This window comes from Hippopotamus amphibius, chromosome 7 (assembly GCF_030028045.1).
Source record: "Hippopotamus amphibius kiboko isolate mHipAmp2 chromosome 7, mHipAmp2.hap2, whole genome shotgun sequence".
Lineage (NCBI taxonomy): Eukaryota > Metazoa > Chordata > Mammalia > Artiodactyla > Hippopotamidae > Hippopotamus > Hippopotamus amphibius.
The window spans coordinates 119,601,545-119,618,788 of record NC_080192.1 but is presented as its reverse complement, the minus strand read 5'-3'; the positions used below and the strand labels follow the sequence as shown (position 1 = coordinate 119,618,788).

At 44.6% G+C, this 17,244-nt stretch overlaps 1 protein-coding gene across 1 annotated transcript in view; it reads left to right on the top strand.

The window, feature by feature from the left end:
• VIT (vitrin) overlaps positions 1-17,244 on the top strand; it is a 115,756-nt gene that overhangs the window by 63,858 nt on the left and 34,654 nt on the right. The gene's annotated exons all lie outside the window — the stretch shown is intronic.

Here is a 17,244-nt window from a genome sequence, read left to right as displayed (position 1 = left end):
CCTAAATCATGTTTTAGGTTTTGTCAAAGTCCAGTTTATGGAATTAATCTCAGTATTACACCAAACACGACCTCTGGAGCCCATCTGATAATCCAAGCAGCAGTTTTACACAGACAGGCTTCTGTGTTAGGCTTCCTGGGCGGTGAGCACCTATCTCATCTCTAAAGGTCTTCTGGCAAGAGGGCAGAAAATTGCACAGTGGGAGTGTCGCTGTGTCTCAGCTACTTTTTCTAAATATTCCCACCTGGTGCCACTTTTTCCTCCTGGGGGAAGTGCCCAGGACTCGTTCTTTCAGCCTCACCTCCAGCTTCCAAACATCAGTGCCCTGTAGAACGGCCTTTCCCCTCTTCCACAGCAGAGCCCAGCCCTCTAGTCGTCTTTCAACAAATCCAAATACTTGCAGTGTGCTAGACGCTCTTCGCAGCACCTGACAAATATTAATCTATTAAACCCTCAGACTAACCCTACACAGCTACTTCTAATTTGACAAATTCATCATACTGAGTAGGAAACCAAGGAGTAGGTCGGCCAGGAAACTGGCCCCCAGTCACACAGCTGGGAAGCAGCAGAGCCGGGATTCACACCCAAAGCCGGCTCTCCACGACTGCCCTCGCAGGAGGCATCCCTGCCATAAACCAACACCCGTGGCGCTAACGATACGGCACGGAAGCAAGGGTCTGACCTGCCTGGACAGTGCTGGGGCGGCAAGATTCGAGGGTCTTAGACACAGCCAACTCCCACCATGATGAATAATAAACAACAACAGAACGCACAGTCCGTTCTCTCCCTGTGCCGGGCACCCTGCGTGCGTTATTTTATTTCATCTTCCCAACAACTCCACGAAATAGGGATTATTGTTCCATCCAATGCATGACTCATGGAAGAAGCTATAGTATAAAGTCCCCCAATAAAAATACCGTACAAATAATTTCTGAAATATATTAGACCCTCCCCACCATCTTGGTTCTTTCAAAGACTTCTGAGTAGCTGAGTGAGTTGATGTTGCCTTAGAGGATGTCGGTTTTTACATAACACATATAATTAAGCCTGGGGCATATTTATTTGGCTACACTGGGAGCTTGGAAATCCTGTTACAAGTTGGGCCTGTGCTGATGGAAAACCTCAGGCAACTTGAAGCAGTGGCTCGCAGCCTGGCAAAGCTGCCCGGTTCCTGGCCTGGGGACAGGAGCTTTGGGCAGCAGCCTCGCAGCCCATCAGTGTTCCCTCTTCATCCTGGTCCAGCCCCCACGTCCATGCTGCCCCACAGACTGCTAGACAAATATTCAGGGCAAGCGCTCTGTGGAGCCTGTGCCCTAATTGCTAAGAAAGGAGCCAAACTGGGGAGGGAGGAAGGAAGAGAGGACTTTTCAAAACGTGTATGGCCTACTGAAAGGATTTTCTGTAGGAATGAAGAAGAGTGAAGATTGCTGTTTGAAGGCGTATGTCTTTTGACCAATAACAGCCTTATTGAGATACTTTTCTTCTCGTATACAATTCACCCATTGACAGTGTACCGTTCAATGGTTTTCACTATACTCACAAGTTGGGCCGCCATCACCACAGTCAGTTCTAGAGCATTTTCACAACCCCCAAAAAAACCCCACACCAACTGACAGTTACCATGTCCACCTAAACCCTCCCCTCCCTGGCCCTGGATAACCACCAGTCTACCCTCATGAATGCCTATCCTAATGCTTGGCTACAGATATTTGCTGTGATATTTTAGCCCAACTATATTAAATAATATTTAATATATAGAAAAATACTTTATTTCTTCAAATAGCTGAAAATACTCTGTTAATTATGAGAGCAATTCTGCTGAAGGACAAGTTGCTGCTGATGCACTTACTGTTTTTTTCCTTTCATATATGTGACTACAGTCAAAAGATTCTAGAAGTGGTTGTAGATGGGGTGTTCAAGTAAAACCTAATTCATTTATTCATTCAAAAACATTTCTTGAGTGCCCACCGTGTGTCAGGCACCATTCTAGGGTCTTGGGCTACATCGGTGAGCACATCCCACCAAGATCCCTGCAACAGGACACCTGAGAAGTGTGAGCTGGAACAGGGACAGCCTGAATTTGGGGGTCTATGAGTCGTCTTTGCTCTACAATGAGGTGACGATGACCTTTCAGACAGGACACAGGAACTCGGACGGAGTCCAGGAGAGAGTAGAAACCTTGTCGTAGGAAGAGAAAGGGGCTCCCCCAGCCCATGAAGAGGCGCTGATGCAGGTGGCAGGACTCCAAGGAAGATGGGGCTGGACACCAAGGCCACTTCATGGGTCCTTAACTGACCCACGGACGTGTAAACCTAACAAGACAGAGAGGAGCATGGAACAAGTCAAGGCTGGGGCTCGGGGAGCCAAGAGCCGGAGTGACAGAGACCTCCCATGGGCAGAGGTGAGGCTGTTCACAGGAGAGCCCGCCGAGGACTATGGCGGCACCCACCAGAGCCAGGTGGTCGCAGTGCTGCCTCCTGCGGCCAGAGCGGGCAGCCTGGAGAACCAGGTCCACAGTTATGCTGAGGAAGGAGTTCTGGAAAAGATGGACAATGCCTCAGGCCCAGCTTCAGGGCCCCCTGAATCTATCACAGGCTTGGAAGGTGGAGAGTGGCTTTGCCCAGCATTGTTTTCCTAGTCAGGTTCATCTCAAGAAGTGCCATGGTTGCCTCAGCTGATCTAACATATCATCAGATGTGTCCACTTTGAAGAGTAAACCAGGGAGGGGAGCAGGGCGCTGCCTAGTGGCGAGGCACAGTGATGCACCTTTCTACTCCACGCCACCCCCTGACCAAGGGCAGCTGAGGAGGCGGAAGTGGTGACACCTGGGACACGAAGGAACCAGCATCTATAACTGCCCATCCCTTCCATGTGCAATTTTCCTTCTCACCAACATGTATCTCATCTCTGAACATTTATCTTCCTGAAAGCGTCAGGAGGTTTTTCTTAAAATCCAGTCTTACAAAATAGTAAGACAAAAATTCCAAAAGAAAAATGGGTGAAGGCCATGACCAGGCAGGCCACGGAGGAAGAACTATAAATGGCCAATAAATATAATAGAAGGCATTCAACTTCACCAGGAGTCAAATAAATGCAAAGTAAACAATAAGATGTCATTTTTCACCAATTCACATTGGAAACTGATAAAACAGGGTTTGGGCAAGAGTGTGGAGAAATGACCCAGCATTTGCACTTAAAAGGAATATATCTTAAGGTAATGATCAGCCAAAGTCAAAAGAAGCCTGGACACAGATGTTGTTTGCCGAGACCAGCTCGGCAACTCGAGGTGAGTGACGGGTGCCGCAAGCTTGAAGAAGACACAGACACAGACTGAAGAGAAAGATGGGACCGGGGGACTCAAGACCTCTAGGATCAAGAGCCTCGCTGATAGATCCCACGTTGCTTTTATTGAGTTCTCGGCATAGCCTAAGGGTCTGACACTCCCAGGTTAATCCCATAAACAATCAAAGACCTCACATGACTGGGGGCAATGATCTTTGTTTGCCTCCTGGGTCCTGATTTGAGCAGGGTGTGGATTTGAGCTGGGTGTGGCATGGGTTTGAGCTGGGTGTGGAGAGCAAAGCAGCCCTGGGGGCAGGAGACCTCTCTCAGAAGGATTAAGGGTCTGTGCCCCACCCGTGTTGGCCCCTCTGCGACTGTGCCTGTCTTAGGTTGTTCCTCCCTTGAGGAATCTTACCCGTCTCTGGCTAACCAGTCATCCTCCAGGGCCAAACACGGTGATATAAGGAAGGCTCTATGCACCATCCCTGTTGGCCCCTCTGCGGCTGTGCCTGTCTTAGGTTGTTCCTCCTCTGAGGAATCTTACCCGTCTTTGGCTAACCAGCCATCCCTCAGGACCAAACAGGGTGATATTAGTCTCCACGCCCTGCACCCTCAGCTCCTCCACTGCTCAAGCAGGACATTCTGAATCCCATCGATCAGCCCACATACTTCAACATTTTCAATGTTTCAAAAAGGTTCCAGAATGTCTTCCCACAGTTGTTCATGATAGAAAAACAAATGGAGATGGTTTAATTGTCCATTGTCAGAACGGTTAAAGAAATGACTATATAGCTGTTAAAATAGGCGCACTTACTGACAGGAGAAGATTGGTCTTGACAGGTTGTCAAGTCAAAGAAGCAGGCTACAAAACAGAATGGGTACCAATCTCATGTTTTATAATTATGTTTTGTTTTATAATTATGTTTTGCACATGAGAACACGTGCATAGAAAAAGGGATAGAACACTATGTACCATAATTGTAAACCAGCCACTGCTGGATAGAGGGACTGCAGGTGATTCCTTACTACCTGTAGTGTATATTTTGACAGTGAGCATGTGTTCGCTTTATAGTTAGAAAACAGAGCTATTTTGAGTTTGTGTCCAAATAATTGGAACAAAGACAAAGGGAATGAAAAGTTATGGCGGATAGAGTTGATTCTAAGAAAAACTGATATTTTCCCATGACCTCTTATCTCTTCCCTTCCATGAAACTTGCTTCTTTCCCTCAGCCAGTTTTTCTGTGTTCCCCCGTTTCCCCCAAAATGGACTTTGCATCTCTCTTTACAGAATCTCCCATCTCCCTCCTCCCTTTTAAAACCTTGCTTCAGAAAAATTGCCCAATGAATAATGAGTGCTTAAGTATATTTGATTCTCCCACAGAGTAATTAAGGATAACCTATTGTGTACCCTTAAAAATGACTCAAAGCTAATGCTATTTGCATCAATACCATGTTAATGCAGTTTAAGCAAATTGCTAAATGTTAAGTGACATTTCTATTGAAGAATTACTTTAGCCCCCTTAGGAGTGGCACAGTTGAATTATTGTAAGAATAATGAAGTATTAAGAAATATGGCACTTTAGTAAAAGATGCTTACTTTGACAGTTGTGAAGTCCAAGGGTTACTGTTACCTAGAATTTTCAGTCAGTGTTTTGAGTTAAATCCTTTTTTTTTTTCCCATTTCAATGCCTCCTCCAGGGCAAGTTCAGACCACCCAAGGACAAAGCTTTACCTTGGTTCTGACCTTGGTAACATCTTGCTAGGATGGATCATGGAAAGAATGAGAACGGTTAGATTAAAATTCATGCTCTGACCAGTCAAATGCTATTATAGATCTCTGGTCCACCACCACCTATACTAACAGCCAAAAAAAACCCCAAACTAGTCCAGATAAGAACCTGAACTCACCTTTCTAGCTACTGATGAAAGGTAAGCTTGTTTACATGGGGTTTGTCTTTCCAAATCCTTGTCCTTTGACTCAGATTTGGACAGAAAGCATTAAACCAGAAATGCCAACAAAAGATACTGCTCAAGGGCCCAACTTGCAAGGAAAGTAAGGAAGCCGTTAAATAAGCAAAGCTTGCACTATCACCATTCCCTCGAGGCTATCTTGTGGAGGTTGTGATAGAAATTCCTAAGGATTCAGTAACCAGGCTCTTATAAACCTGAAAAGGGATACTCTCTGGGGTTTATACTTGAAGAACTAGGGTCAAAAAGAGAGAGAAATTTTTCTCATTTCCCAGGAAAGGGCAGAGCCAATTTTGCTTGAGTACTTCTGTGATATGGGAATAGAAATATATTCTCTCTCCTCCAGGAATTCTCCTGTGAATTATGGCACTCCCTGGCTCCTCTTTCTTCACTTCTGTGTGCATCTCTTCAAGGTTTGGCCCAAGAACTGGGAATGCAGAGAGATGAAACAGGTTCTTTTCTCTGAGACACTGTTGAGGCCTGCAGCGATGAGAAAGGAAAATCTAGCCTGGTTAGATGCTTTCCACAAACTCTGCCTGGGGCCTGGGCCATGCGTTGACAGCCTTGAGAGATAATTTGCTTTGCAGCCTCAGGGCACTAGGAAGGAGAAGAGTCCAGGCCTTTCTCTTGCTGGGGGGTACCTGTCTGTCCTCCACAAGTTCAAAGATTCCTAGAGACTGTAGATTCTGTTTTGCTTTGATGCCAAAATGGGAGTAGGGGTTCCACGGGGTCCCCTGGACAGGGCTAAGAGCTTCTATGGCTTCACAACTGCACCTTTGCCAATGTACATGCTGCTGCTCAAGACAAAGGGCTTAAGAATCAGATCGCTAGGCAAGCCAAGGACTCCAAGGCCATTTTAGACCCTAACAGGCCCACGGGACTGTTCAGACAGCCAAGCATGGGGCATTGCTTCCTCTAGGGCCCTTGGCCAGGATCTGTGCCTCCTCTGCAACCCCCAAAAGTAGAGCCAACCGCAGAGAGCTTGGCTGACTTTCAAGGAAAATCTGAACTAGGGGCACTTTCATCAGGGGGCAAAATAAGAGAAGAAAGCAGTTGGCTGGTTGCATATAAATCAGCTGGCCCTGTGTAATCCCCTGCCCCCACCCCACCCCACCCCCACCCCCACCGGCCCTGCCACGGTATCCAAAGGCAGGATTCTCCCGAGTTGCTTTGCAGAAACCTGGTGAGGCTGCTCACTGCTTATCGTCCCTCCTCTGCTGCACTTACAAACACCTTCTCCCCCAGCACTGCTGGCCGCTGCATCTCACCTCCAGGTCACGCCAAGTTCTTTGAACCTCTAGTAAGCATTTCGTTGCTCTGTCCGTTCTCAGTGTGTCAAGAGTACGTCTCTAGCAGTCCAGACGCCCAAGGACTGTCAGAGGTTTGGGTCTGCTGCAGACACCCCCCGCCTGGGCAGCCTAGGCCACACCTCGCCCTCCCAGGGCCCACCTCCAGGACAAAGCGCAAATACCCAGACACACCACACGAATCAGACTCAGCTTGGAGGGTGATGGCAACCAGATACTTATTTGACCTCAAGCTCCAGTTTTTTCCTACCCAACAACCCAAGGCTGTGTTTAGCATTTGATCCCATTCCCTTGTAGAGCCTGTTATAACCTCACCGCCTTGGGTCTCTGGCTCCGAGTCTCCCTTTCTCCTTCATTCTCTTCACACTCCCAGGAATTAACGCTCCGGCTCGTTGACCGCACAGATGTTCCCAGCTCCTTTCTGACCCTCCGATCCCACCCCTTTCTGCTCTCCTCACCCTCCACCATCAGCCCTGCAGCTTTGCTCTGAGCGTCTCAGACCCTCCCGCGGACCCCAGAGCAGCCCTGCCTTGGAGCCTGTCCTCTCCCAAGGCGCTCAGCCCTGGACAAATCACGAAGCCCCTGGCTGGCTCCCACAGGTGCGGGTCTTAACTACCCTTCAACCGGCTCTCACTTCCCATATAATCATGCAAATCAGACAAGTCGCCCAGTTCCTCAGCTAGAAAATCATCAAATTATAGACTTGGAAAGAATTGTATAAAGTGCATCTGGTCTAATTTCCCAGCAAACAAATGTATCCCTTCTGGGATATGGGACAGAGGCCTTTGCCCTGTGTGGGATGACTTTATGTGAGGGGTCCAGAGTTCTCAGCCCCATTATTAGACATACTGTCTAGAGCTTAAGCCCTTTGCTCCTAATTTGTCTAAACTAGCACTTCTCAAGTGGGGTCCAAGGACCTGCTTTCAGGGCTTCTGTGAGGCCCTCCCCTCTCTGCCTACACAACTGTGTGAGGCCAGGTTTTCTTCATACCCTTCAAGAAAAACGACATTTCACTGCAGACTGACGGAAGGAACTGACATCAGATTCAAGCTGTCTTCTATTATGTCAGACACTGAAGAAATTCGCCACTCTTCTCACTGAGTTCTTTTGTTTTAGAAAACTGTTGTTTTTCATAAAAATGTTAAAATAGTATAGATAGGTCTCTTGTTATTTTTAAGTGAATAAACAGTGAGATAGATGGATCGTTAATATGCTGTTTCACATAAGAGGCTGCACCGTTTTAATCTCTAATATGAGAAAAATCACTAGATGTAGCCAACACGAACAAAGGCTCTTTGGGGGTCTTCAATATTTTTTAAGAGCATAAATTTGAGAGCCTTTCAAATAGATGAAAGTATTTGTGTCCTCCTTCATGTCTCATCTTTTCTGGGAAAAGTTTCTCTCATTCCTCCAACAGGTCCTATGTGACTCAGCAGGACACCCTCGGGCTAAACCACAGTCTGTCAGTGACTCGGAACAGGGCACTCAGAGCAGGACGGGATGCCTCAAGGGCTGTGCCAGAGAATTGCCTTTAAACGTTCTGGTTCCATGAAAACATCCCAAGTTCCCTTTGGGGGAGGCTTTGTCTCATCATCCGCTTGTCTCCTACTGAACTGGCAATCACTCAGGTTCCCAGGGCTGTTCCTTATGTATTTCTACAGAAGCAGGTCTCCCCAGTCCTATCCTGGTGCAGCTGAGTTTTTGAAACCCACCTAGAATATCACATTTATCTCTACTAAATCCTGCCTTAGTTTAGCCTGCTGCAGTCTTCCTGAATCTTAATTCTGTCACTGAATGTATCAACTATCCCTCCAACTTCTCTGTCATCCACCAAATTGATTAACATGCCACCTGTCTCCTTTCCAGTCACTCATAAAATTACATCACACGGGGCGGAATCTCATAAGCGCCTCTAAATACCCTGCCTGTGTTTAGGGCAACCCACCAACAGACACAGGCAGCTACGTACAGACCTAATGATATTGTCGGCGGCCTCACTATTTCATCCTCTCCTCCACGGGACACTTGAACTTATGACCCCAAGTGATTCCTGCTTCCTCCTCCCACTAAGCCTTCTGCCCACAGGTGTAACTTGACACGTCCCCAATTGAAGCCACCACCTCCACCCCAGGGGAACTGTTCTTTAACTTTAAAAAAATGTACTGAGCGTACGGCATGTCATACACTGTGCTATGTGCTACAAGGGTGACTCAGGTATTTTCAGATTCTGGAATTCTGGGGCTGGAACGTCTGCCTTTGCAGGTTCCACACTCCCCGCCTCCAGGCATCAGGGATGCCACTGCCTCCTGTAGCCCCCACAGCCAGCGCCCCCCCCATCCCCCCGCCGCTGCGACTGGGGCCACCTGAGCTGGCGCAGCTGCTCCTGCTGTGCCCCCAGGGGAGGGAGGGGTGGTGCGCTCTTGCTCCTGAGGACTAAAGCTAGGACTCAGGAACTTTTCCCAGGAACCATCCTTTTGCTGCCCGGCTTCATGGTACCATGAGCGCTGTTGGATCAGATAAACGTCACTGGCCTGGAAACCTAACCATGGAGTTGTTGTTTCCATGAGAAGAGGCTGCCAGGTCCCAAACAAATATCCCACACAGAGCTTTGGAGGGGACCCATCTGTAAACCCAGGACTGCCAGTGCTTCTGCCAAGGCCCAGAGGTCCTCAGTCTTCTCTGACAGCCCTCGTGCGTCGGGCTGCAGGCACAGCCGCAGCTGCTCTCCGAGTGCCCCCCTCTCACTGCAGTCAGAGAAAGTTCTCCAAGGGAAACATGCAGCCCTCGGGGCATGAAGCCAGGCCCTGGAAGGGAGGTGTGCAGACTCCCCCTCTCAGACGGCCACCTCCTCCTAAGACCTGCAGCAGGAGTCCCTGGGGAGAAGCCAGGGGGCTGACAGGCTTCAAGCCCATAAAACTTGAGAGCCCCAAGGGCCATGTGTCGTGGCTCCCAGAAGGAGCTGTAACCAGTACAAAGGTCGCTGCCGGTCTTAAAATAGGGATGTTCTTGGCCCTCACATTTCATGTGCATTACAGGTGACGTTCCAGGCGTCTCTTCTCCCTGGCCCCACCCAGCACCGTGAGACACTGAAGCAACAGGGACGCATTCCATGTGACAACCAGGTGGTGGTTACGTGCAGCCTGCCTGCCGGGGCTTAATGTTCTGCTCTGCCTCTCCCTGTCGGTTTCCTCACTTGTAAAGTGGGATTATAGCTGTACCCGACCCACGGGGTTATTGTGACTTAATTCTCATAAGATGCTTGGTCAGTGCGTGTTCAAAATCAATATCTCTCTTAGACACTGACTGTATCTAAAAGATGACCCAGCCAGGATTACCACAAAAATAATTAGCTGTTTTTTACGAGTGACTTTTACACTTTTCAAAGTGATTTTATACACACTTACCTTCCTGTGAGGCAGGGCAGGACAAGTCCTTATGACCTCAGTTTTACGCAGGAGAAAACTGGAGATCAGAGCAGGTAGGCAAGCCTCCCAGACCCCCAGCTGGTGTTTGAAAGACTCAGGACGGGTCTTCTGACTTCATTTTCCCCCACACCACGCCCTTAGACCTCGACACCAGAACACGCACGTTCTCACGAATATACTTCTTATTACTACCAAATCCCAAAATACCAAGGCTGAGCTATCCAAATATTTTTTCAGCCTTCAGCTTTTGGATGAAAGCAATTTGGTTCAAACTTGTCCCAAGCAAATGAAAGTGGCACCGACAGAAGGACAGGACTCCAGGACAGGAGTAAGAGGCTTGGCAACCCCTCATGTCAGAGAACCATTCTATCTCCTACCAAAGTAATACCCACTCAGCAGTCTAATTCTTCCTCACACCCAAGGGTGTGGAAAGCCTTGGATGAAAACAGAGATGTCACCGGCATATTTTTTAAAGGAAAAGGGCAAAGCGCATATTTTTACCAGTAGGTGGCGACAGAGCAACGACGCTAAAGAAGCTGAAGGTTTAAACATATAAATCAAACGTATATTTTGGGAAGAAAGATGGCGGTGAAGTACAGGACATGGAATACATCCCTCTCCACAGACACATTAGGAATACATCAAAAGATGCAATAATTCCCACAGAGAACCAGCTGAACACCAGCAGACAACCTTGGACACCAGAAAGGACTGCAAAGATCCTGACATAACTCGGTAGGACAAAGGGGAAAAAAAAAAAAAGAAAGGAGAAAGAGGAGAAGAAGAAAGGAAAGGGACAGGTCCCACCTCCTGGGGCGGGGGGATCTGAAACAGAGGGAAGATTGCTGAATTTGGGGAAACATCCCTTATCTGATGGGAAACCCCTTCTCCAATGGGGAATTTCCCTGGGTGAGAAGGGAGACACTTGGGGCTGTTCAAAGAGTGTGAAGCGGCTGAGCTGTGACAGACGGGAAAGAGTGAGAAACACATGGAGGGTCCGCACCATGGCTCAGCGTGCCCGGACTGAGACGTCAGTTCACAGCTGAACAGGGAGGCTGGGAGCTGGAACGTGGGAACTGCAGAACTGGTTCAGGGTGAGAAACATTGTTGGTAGTGGGGAGACGGACTGAGAGGACAGGAGGGAAGAAATCCACAGCAGAGAAAGCCTACCATGGAAAGCTGGGCAGCCATAGCGGTGGCTCGATACTGCTAACTCACGAGCAGGGGGGAGGAGCCGTGGATGTAGCCTCTCTCGGCACCTGCAACGGACAAAGGAAGGACCACTGTGGGCCTGGCTAATGCACTCAGGGATAACAAAGGCCCCCAGGCAGGGCTGGCCTAGGGTGCCTGCAGCCAAGAGCCAAAAGCCCACAGAGTGGCTCAGCTCTGATGACATTCTGTTTACACGTGAGCCACCAGTGTCCCTCTGCAACAGGCACCACCACGGCCAACTGAGCCACCGTGACCCAGGCAGGGTGCCACTGCTCACTCACTTCCAGGGGAAGGAGCCACTATTGTAACCTCTCTTTCCCCACACACCAGTGCTTACAGACAAACAATAAAGGAAGCTCTGCTGGTCGCAGAGTAACACAAAAAGCCCAAGGTGGGTAGAAGGACACTTACAGCTGAGACCCCAAGGAAACAGAAATATTATTATTGTCTATTGATCTGGTCCACTCTGGGGTCAGTTCTAGCCTTTTTTTTTTTTTTCTTTTTAATTAAATATGATCTTAGTCCTAAGGGATCCACATGTTTTATAGCATATTTTTTAATTCTATTTTTTATTCTATTTTTATTTTTAGCCTTTTTATATATTTCTATTTCTAGCTAAGATTTTTGTAGCGCTGGCTGTATCTCTCCTACCTTCTTTTCATCTCTATCTTTTAAACAGTTCTATTTTTTTCTTTTTCTTTTTATATTTCCAGTCATACTACTGTTGCCCTGTCTTCTATCCTTTTTTAGTTTCTTTTATCTTAATATACTTATTAGCAATATTATCGCTCGGCTCTGTTTCATTGCTTTATTCTCCAGATGACACACTGCTCTGGTTTTTATTATTAGGTTTGGTCTTTATCTTAGTTCTGACTATAATTGTCTGATTTTGTTTTGGGAATCTTCAGTCTGTCTGGTTGTACTTCTGCTCTGTATTATATTTGACCCTAGCTTTCAAAATTTCCCTGGATTTGTGTTTGTGTGAGTAGGGTTTTTTCTTTTTTTTGTTAATTAATTATGATCTTAGTCCTAAGGGATCTACACATATAATAACATATTTTTTTCTTCTATTTTTATATTTAGACTTTTTACATATTTCTATTTCTATCTAAGTTTTTTGTAGTGCTAACTTTATCTCTCCTACCTTCTTTCCTTCTCTACCTTTTATACATTTCTATTTTTTTCCTCTCTTTTTCTTTTCATATTTCTAGTCACACTATGCTCTTCTGTTGCCGTCTTCTATCCTTTTTTAGTTTATTTCATCTTAATATACTTATAAGCAATATTATCAGTCTGCTCTGTTTCCTTGCTTTAATCTCCAGATGACACACTGCTTTGGTTTTTATTATTAGGTTTTATCTTTATCTTAGTTCTAAGTATGACTGTCTGACTTTGTTCTGAGAATCTTCAGTCTGTCTGGTGGTACTCTTGCTCTTCATTATATTTGATCTTAGCTTTCAAAATCTCCCTGGATTTGTGTTTGTGTGTGTGGTGTTTATTTCTTTCTGTTTGTTTTTGTTTTGAATTTGTGTTGGTTTTCTCTTTGATTGTCTGATGGCATACGGGAGTTCTTCTGTCAGGTCTTTCTACTGCCTTATGTTCTACTGGATTCAGTATTTGTGTGTCTTATACATGTATGTGTTTCCTTGATTTAGTATTTGTTTGACTCAACACTCTTCCATTAGTCTGGGGCTTGGACAGTCTTCTTTAAACCCCTTTACTGCCAGGACAAGCAACCTCTGAGGTCTGGACTACTCCACCAGAAGTCAAGTAGGAGGCTCTGGGGAGGGAGCACTGAATCCAGGATGCTAGACGACTAAGGAGTCCTTAGATGCAGGGAAGATTAACTGCAGAGAACTCTCACAGAGCCCTGTATCACAGTCTAAGACCCGGCTCCGTCTGACTGTCTGCAACTGCCAGTGCTGGACACCTCACACCAAACTACAAACAAGACAGGAACACAAACCCACCCATCAGCACACAGATTACCTAAGGCCATATTAACCTCACAGGTACCCTAAAACACACCACCCGACACGGCCCTGCTCATCAGAAAGAAAAGACACAGAGCCACACACCAGAAAGCAGGCGTCAGACTCCCCCACCAGGAAGCCTACTCGAGACACTGGAAAATCCCCACCACAGGGGGCAGAGGGCAGAAACAAGAGGAATTACTACTAGGCAGCATAGGGAAAGGAGACAGCAAATTCTATAAATGAGACAAAATGAGAAAACAAAGAAACACCATGCAGGCAAAGGAGCAGGAAACAAACCCACAAGACCAAATAAATGAAGAGGAAGTAGGAAAATTGCCTGAAAAAGAATTCAGAGTAATGATAGAAAAGATGATCCAAAATCTTGACCACAAAATAGAGAAAATACAAGAAACAGTTAATAAGGACTCAGAAGAACTAAAGAGCAAACAAACAGTAATGGACAACAAAATAAGCAAAATTAAAACTACTCTAGATGGTATAAACAGCAGAATAACGGAGGCAGAAGAACGAATAAGTGAGTTGGAAGACAGAATGGGGGAAATAACTGCCACAGAGCAGGAAAGAGAAAAAAGAATAAAAAGAATGGATGACAGTCTCAGAGACATGGTGACAACATTAAGTGCACCAACATTCGAATCATAGGCACACCAGAAGAAGAAGAAAAAAAGAAAGGGTCTGAGAAAATATTTGAAGAGGTTATAGTGGAAAACTTCCCCAACATGGGAAAGGAAATAATTAAGACCAAGAAGCACATACAGTCCCATACAGAATAAACCCAAGGAGAAATACACCAAGGCACATATTAATCAAACTAATGACAATTAAACACAAAGAAAAAATATTAAAAGCAGCAAGAGAAAAGCAACAAATAACATATAAGGGAAAACCCATAAGGATAACAGCTAATCTTTCTGCAGAAACTCTGCAGGCCAGAAGGGAATGGCAGGATATACTGAAAGTCCTGAAAGAGAAAAAACTACAGCCAAGAATATTCTACCCAGCAAGAATCTCATTCAGATTCAATGGAGAAATCAAAAGCTTTATAGGCAAGCAAAAGTTAAGAGAATTCAGCACCACCAAACCAGCCTTACAACAAGTGCTAAAGGAAAAGGAACTTTTCTAAGTAGGAAACACAAGAGAAGGAAAAGACCTACAAAAACAAACCCAAAACAATTTAAAAAATGGTAACAGGAACACACATGTCAATAATCACCTGAAATGTAAATGGATTAAATGCTCCAACCAAAAGACACAGACTGGCTGAATGGATACAAAAACAAGACCTTCTATATGCTGCCTACAAGAAACCCACTTCAGACCAAGGGACACATATAGACTGAAAGTAAAGGGGTGGAAAAAGATATTCCATGCAAATGGAAGTCAAAAGAAAGTTGAAGTAGCAATACTCATATTAGACAAATTAGACTTTAAAGTAAAGACTATTACAAGAGACAAGGAAGGACACTACATAATGATCAGGGGATCCATCCAAGAAGAACATATAACAATTGTAAATATCTATGCACCCAACATAGGAGCACCTCAATACATAAGGCAAATGCTAACAACCATAAAAGGGGAAATCAACAGTAACAATAATAGTAGGAGACTTTAACACCCCACTTACATCAGTGGACAGATCATCCAAGCAGAAAATAAATAAGAACACACAAGCTTTAAATGACACATTAGAGCATCTTGACTTAATTGATATTTATAGGGCAGTCCATCCAAAAATGACAGAATACACTTTCTTCTCAAGTGCACATGGAACATTTTCCAGGATAGATCACATCTTGGGTCACAAATCAAGCCTCAGTGAATTCAAGAAAATTGAAATTATATCAAGCATCTTCTCTGACCACAAAGCCATGAGACTAGATATCAATTACAGGAAAAAACTGTAAATAATACAAACACATGGAGGCTAAACAATACGCTATTAAACAACCAAGAAATCACTAAAGAAATCAAAGAGGAAATCAAAAAATATCTAGAAACAAGTGACAATGAAAACACAACAACCCAAAACCTATGGGATGCAGCAAAAGCAGTTCCAAGAGGGAAGTTTATAGCAATACAGTCCTACCTTAAGAAACAAGAAAAATCTTGGAATAAACAACCTAACCTTACACCTAAAACAATTAGAGAAAGAAGAACAAAAAAAACCCCAAAGTGATCAGAAGGAAAGAAATCATAAAGATCAGAGCAGAAATAAATGAAAAAGAAAGGAAGGAAACAATAGCAAAGATCAATGAAACTAAAAGCTGGTTCTTTGAGAAGATAAACAACATTGATAAACCATTAGCCACACTCATCAGGAAAAAAAGAGGGAAGATGAAATCAACAGCATTAGAAACGAAAAAGGAGAAGTAACAACGGACACCACAGAAATACAAAAGATCATGAGAGACTACTACAAGCAATTATATGCCAATAAATTGGATAACCTGGAAGAAATGGATACATTCTTAGAAAAATACAATCTTCCAAGACTGAACTAGGAAGAAATAGAAAATATGAACAGACCAATCACAAGTACGGAAATTGAGACTGTGATTAAAAATCTCCCAACAGACAAAAGCCAAGGGCCAGATGGCTTCACAGGTGAATTCTCTCAAACATTTAGAGAAGAACTAACACCTATCCTTCTCAAACTCTTCCAAAAGATAGCAGAAGGAGGAACACTCCCAAACTCATTCTATGAGGCCACCATCACCCTGATACCAAAACCAGAAAAGATGTCACATAAAAAGAAAATTACAGACCAATATCACTGATGAATATAGATGCAAAAATCCTCAACAAAATACTAGCTAACAGAATTCAACAGCACATTAAAAAGAGCATACACCATGATCAAGTGGGGTTTATCCCTGGGATGCAACGATCCTTCAACATACGTAAATCAATTAATGTGATACATCATATCAACAAAATGAAGGATAAAAACCATATGATCATCTCAGTAGATGCAGAAAAAGCTTTTGACAAAATTCAACATCCATTTATGATAAAATCTCTCCAGAAAATGGGCATAGAAGGAAATTACCTCAACATAATAAAAGCCATATGTGACAAACCAAAAGCCAACATCATTCTCAATGGGGAAAAATTGAAAGAATTCCCTCTAAGAACAGGAACAAGACAAGGGTCTCCACTCTCACCATTATTATTCAACATAATTTTAGAAGTTTTAGCCACAGCAATCAGAGAAGAAAATGAAATCAAAGGAATCCAAATTGGAAAAGAAGAAGTAAAATTGTCACTCTTTACAGATGACATGATATTATACATAGAAAACTCTAAAGATTCTACCAGAAAACTGCTAGCACTAATCAATGAATTTAGTAAAGTAGCAGGATACAAAACTAATGAACAGGGCTTCCTAGGTGGCGCAGTGGTTAAGAATCCGCCTGCCAATGCAGGGGACACAGGTTCTATCCCTGCTCCAGGAAGATCCCACATGCCACGGAGCAACTAAGCCTGTGTGCCAAACAAACAAACAAACAAACAAAACTAATGAACAGAAATCTCTTGCATTCCTATACACTAACAATGAAAAAGCAGCAAGAGAAATTAAGGAAACTCTCCCATTTACCACTGCAACAAAAAGAATAAAATACCCAGGAATAAACCTGCCTAAGGAGGCAAAAGATCTGTATGCAGAAAACTTTAAGACATTGATGAAAGAAATCAAAGATGATACAAACAGATGGAGAGATACACCATGTTCTTGGGTTGGAATAATCAACATTGTGAAAATGACTATCCTACCCAAAACAATTTACAGATTCAACACAATCCCTATCAAATTACCAAGGGTATTTTTCACAGAACTAGAACAAGAAATCTTACAATTTGTATGGGAACGCAAAAGACCCTGAATAGCCAAAGCAATCTTGAGAAGCAAAGATGGAGTTGGTGGAATTAGGCTTCCTGACTTCAAACAATAGTACAAGGTCACAGTGATCAAGACAGTATGGTACTGGCACAAAAACAGAAAGGAAGATCAATGGAACAGAATAGAGAACCCAGAGGTAAACCCAAGCA